This window comes from Schistocerca serialis, chromosome 6 (genome assembly GCF_023864345.2).
Source record: "Schistocerca serialis cubense isolate TAMUIC-IGC-003099 chromosome 6, iqSchSeri2.2, whole genome shotgun sequence".
In the NCBI taxonomy this organism is placed as follows: domain Eukaryota; kingdom Metazoa; phylum Arthropoda; class Insecta; order Orthoptera; family Acrididae; genus Schistocerca; species Schistocerca serialis.
Window position 1 is genome coordinate 648,836,576 of NC_064643.1, and position 5,355 is coordinate 648,841,930.

Consider the following 5,355-nt stretch of genomic DNA (forward strand, 5'->3'; position numbering starts at 1 on the left):
ATTTCAACACCAACCAATGATGTGAGCGCATGTTTCCCAATTTCAGTATCATATCTAAACCCCCCTTTCTCTACTTTGTGAGTATCATTGCGAATTTAAATAGATGACTGTGCAGTAGGTCCATTCATTGCTAATTCTCGAACACATACATCATCAAAGTATACCAGACAGCGCTCTACATATTTCTAGCACCTCAAGCATAGTACATAATTTACGATCTATCTCTATGCACATGGGGGTCACACAGCATTCTCACAGTCTTAGGATAAAATTAGAGACTGAAAGACCCCCTCGCACTGTCTTTGGCCAACCTGCCCTGCAGCACCGTTACCGATTTAATCTGCAGCCAACCAGAAGTAGACCACTACATTCCACGTCTCGTGAATGAATGGACCTTGTTGAGACCTCTGCCGTCCAGGTGTACAAGATTTATCCAAATGCGTCCATGTCGAGGAGGTTAGCACTCCTTATCGATTTATAGTAATAGATTTGAAAGTGTTGTGATGTAACAGCAGATGGTTAAGAAGAACAAGAAACGGGTGGTTTTTATGCGTGATGCAGCTCCAGACAGATGGAGTTCGAAGCATTTTACGCAAATCAACTACGCTATCAATTTTAAAGTATTGTTCTAGTGGCTCGGATCAGTAACAGGAGGGTATTGGTAAGAGAGAACATAAACACACGCACTCCTAAGGCTACACGGTTCTGCACTTAAAACAGGCTATAATGTTAGATCGCTTGAGTTGGCGACCTACCAGTCATGTGGCAAGCAGCGTTGTTAATATTCCAATGTAAGAAATATATTTGCAGCGCATGACATACATCCTTCTTGCAGGTTTCTCTACGCTAAAGTGTGGTAACAAACGATAAAACGAAAAAACTACTTCCTTGAAACAGTGGCTCTGTGTGATACATGCACAATATAGCTTTCCAGAGATGTATAGTGTCCACTGTCCACATCCGATCACGGTTCAGAGATTATACGTTGCCCGCATCAATCTTGCAAAAAATTATCATTATTAACGGAGAATACCTTTTACAAGGAAACAGATAAACACATAGCAGCGGCGTCCGACATGTGAAATTACAAGTCATGCCGCCACTAACTCCATAAACAGCACATCTCTCTAGCAGATGCATACACAGAGGATTGCAGTGACTTACAAACACCTATCGTTAACTTAGTTTTGAAAGTGAAGTATCGATTTTACAGTTAAGATGCGACAGGGGAATGAAGTACATTGCATAGATCTTCATTCGTTTAGAAGTATGTGTCATGTTTCATCACACGTAAGATGGAAGTCCTCTGACGACCGAGATGTTTGCTGTTAACGATCGCAAGTAGACATTGCTCTAAGACCCATACAGAACGAGTGGTTGTATACGAGTCGAACGCAGGCTATGTCACACAACTGATGCATCCTGACAGAACATCGGGAAAAAGCTTCTCCCTCTCTCTCTGTCTCTCTAAAATGCATCATCAGTCTAACATTAAATCGTACCTCGTTACAGCTCCAGTTCAACCAGCTACTCTATCCACTCTATGTCATCCTTTAACGCAGATGCAAGTAAGTTTAGAGGCAGACAGTTCTTTTTTTTTTCAGGAAACCATCAAAGACAGCAATCAACTCATGTGTATCACTATTACCTCAATGGACATGCAGCAAAATGCTGCCTCAACGAAAGAAATGACACTTTACCTGGTTCCCGATGCTTCCATGTCAACGTTTCCTTGTATTCCTCTTTCTGCCGCATACTTGTTCCTAAGAACAAGAATTCTTCTGCACCAACCTGAAGACACACAAGTACATCCTCAATTTCCCGACATTTCCGTGCATTTTCTCTCAGTTTATACATATTTTCCGCAATTCTATCGATTTTCTTATTTCAGTTCTACCTATGCAATTATGACATAGCCTCTTGTTCTGTGTTCTAAAATTGCTTGTAAATGTTGTACAGCTACCAACACCTAGCACGAATGCACTGATCGGGATGTATAATATAGCACTGTACTAGATTGTATCCAGTCACCTTCACCCCACATATTCCACATTTGCAGAGCGTCTGCTCTGTTTTCTGCATGACTGTGTATGTGCATGTGTCGTGGACGGCTCCCAGGACCAGGTCTTGGTGCTGGTGGACCCAACTTTGAACAAAGAACACATCTTCGGAAGTAACGCGTGGTTGGTTCACCTGCAAGCCCTGTCCCATATGTGACGTGTGGTGGATCCACCTCTGAACATTGGTCTGGATATATAGTGTGTGGCAGATCCACACTACAAAGCTAACTCGGATGTGGTATATTGTGGATCTGCGTTCCAACATTGCTCTGTACGTTGCGTGTGGCGGATCGATCATCAAACCCTATCCCGGACGTGACACATTGTGAATTCGCATCCCAAAATCACTCCGTATATAATGTGTGGCGGATCTACATCGAACGCTAACTCGGTTCTACAGCGGATCCTGGGAGCCATTCGCGACACATGCACATACACAGGCATAAAGAAATCAGAGCAGATGCTCTGCAAATGTGGAATATGTGGGGTTGAGGTGACTGGATATAATCTAGTAGAGTGCTATACTATACCACCTGGTCAGTGCATATGCACCTTGTGTTAGCAGCTGCACTACATTTACAAGCAAATAGCAAATTTAAAACATGGAACGAGAGGTTATTTCATGATTGCATGGGTAGAACTGACATAAAAAAATCGATAGAATTGCGAAGAATACATATATATTGATGGAATATACACTGAAAAGCGGGGAAATTGAGGAAGTACTTGCATGTCTTCTGCTTGGCGCAGAACAATTTGTACAGGGGAACATGCATGCGACAATAAGAGGTATCTGAGAAAACATTGACATGGAAGCGAAGGGAACCAAGGAAACAGTCACTTTCTTCTGTCGCGGCAACATTCTATTGCATGTCTATTGAGGTAATAGTGATACACGCCAGTTGACTACTGTATTTGACGCTTTTCAAGAAGACAGAGAACCATCTGCTTCTAAATTTACTTGCATTTGCGTTAAAGGATGACATAGAGTGGATGGATTGGTTGATTGAGATGGAATTGTAACGAAGTTCGATTTAATGTTAGACTGATGATGCATTCTGGAGAGAGAGAGAGAGAGAGAAGTTGTTGCAGGTCATTTGAAATTTTTTTTCTGATGTTCTGTCAGGATGCATCAGTTGTGTGATATAGCCTGCGTTCGACTCGTATACAACCGCTTGTTCTGTATGGGTCTTAGAGCAATGTCTACTTGCGATCGTTAACAGCAAACATCTCGGTCGTCAGAGGACATCCATCTCACGTGTGATGAAACGTGACACATTCTTCCAGGCAAATGAAGATCTATGCAATGTACTTCATTCCCCTGTTGCATCTTAACTGTAATATCGTTACTTCAGTTTCAAAACTAAGTTAACGATAGGTGTTTGTAAGTCACTGCATTCCCCTGTGTATGTATTTGCTAGACAGATATCCTGTTTACAGAGTTAGTGGCGGCATGACTTGTAATTTCACATGTCGGACGCCGCTGCTATGTGTTTATCTGTTTCCTTGTAAGAGGTATTCTCTGTTAATGGTTCAAATGGCTCTGAGTACTACAGGACTTAACGTCTGTGGTCATCAGTCCCCTAGAACTTAGAACTACATAAACCTAACTAACCTAAGGACGTCACACACATCCATGCCCGAGGCAGGATTCGAACCTGCGACCGTAGCAGTCGCGCGGTTCGAGACTGTAGCGCCTAGAACCGCTTGGTCACTACGGCCGGCTCTCCGTTAATAACGATCATTTTATGTAAGATTGATGTGGGCAACGTATAATCTCTGACCCGTGATCGGATGTGGACAGTGGACACTATACATCTCTGGAAAGCTATACTGTGCGTGTATCACACAGAGCCACTGTTTTAAGAAAGAAGTTTTCTTGTTTTACAGTTCGATACCACAGTTTATCGTAGAGAAATCTGCAAGAAGGATGTATGTCATGCCCTGGAAATATATTTCTTACATTGGAATATTAACAGCGCTGCATTCCACATGACTGACAGGTCGGAAACTCAAGCGATCTAACATTATAACCTGTTTTAAGTGCGGAACGTTGTAGCCTTAGAGTGCATGTGTTTACATTCTCTCTTACCAATACCTTCCAGGTACTGATCTTAGACTCTAGAACAATACTTTGTAGTTGATAGCATAGTTGATTTACGTAAAATGCTTCGAACCTCCATCTATGTGGAGCTTCTTTATGCATAAAAATCAACCGTTTCTTGTTCTTCTTAACAATCTGCTGTTACATCACAACACTTTTAAAACTGTTAATATACACCGATAAGGGGTGCTAACCTCCTCGACATGGGTGCATCTAGAGAAATCTTGTGTACTTGGAAGGGCGAGGACTCGACAAGGTCCATTCATTCAGGAGACGCGGAATAAAGCGATCTACTTCTGGTCGGCTGCAGATTAAATCGGTAACGGTGCTGCAGGGAGGGCTGGTCAAAGACAGTCCGGGGGCCATATCAGTCTCCAATTTTATCCTAAGAGAGCGAGAATGCTCTGTGACTCCCATTCACATAGAGATAGATCGTCAATTATGCACTATGCTCGAGGATTAGAAATATGTAGAGTGCTGTGTGGTATTCTTTGACGATGTATGTTTTCGACAATTAACAATTAATGGACGTACTGCACTCATCCATCTACATCCGTAATGATACTCGCAAAGTAGAGAGGGGGTGGTTTCGCTATGATACTGAAATTAGGAAACATGCTCTCACATTATTGGTCGGTGTTGAAATTACTGTAAAATTGCTAAAATTGTTCTCACTATCAACTGTGATGCTTATTATTAGAGTACATCGATGGTATCTTTCCACTGGATCCATCCACTGGTGCGCTGTTGGTTACCACATATTGATTGACTGACATCGCATGTTTTAGTTGGAGAAAGAGTTTTGGTGGAGGGATAACACCTTCTGAGGATGGATAGCACCAAAACAGTGATCATGTACATGACTGCAATATGATACTGTTTGTGATCCTTCTCAATCAATCATCGCCTATGACTCAGTGGATATATTGCAGAACCTCTGACATGGCATCGAGACAGAATGCGTTACAAATTCTGGAGAAATATAGTGGCGGTGGTGTGAGATATTTGCAAATACCAGTTTAATACCACGCTCCCCAGCTGAATCACTTTCAAAATTCGGTAATTTGATTACGAGAGTGCCACGTCGGCGATGTGTCATCGCACAGCTGGTCTGATAATATACACCCCGGCGATCACTGTCTATATTCAGTGTTGCGTCATTTGTCTGGAAAAATCACGACATTCTTAGGT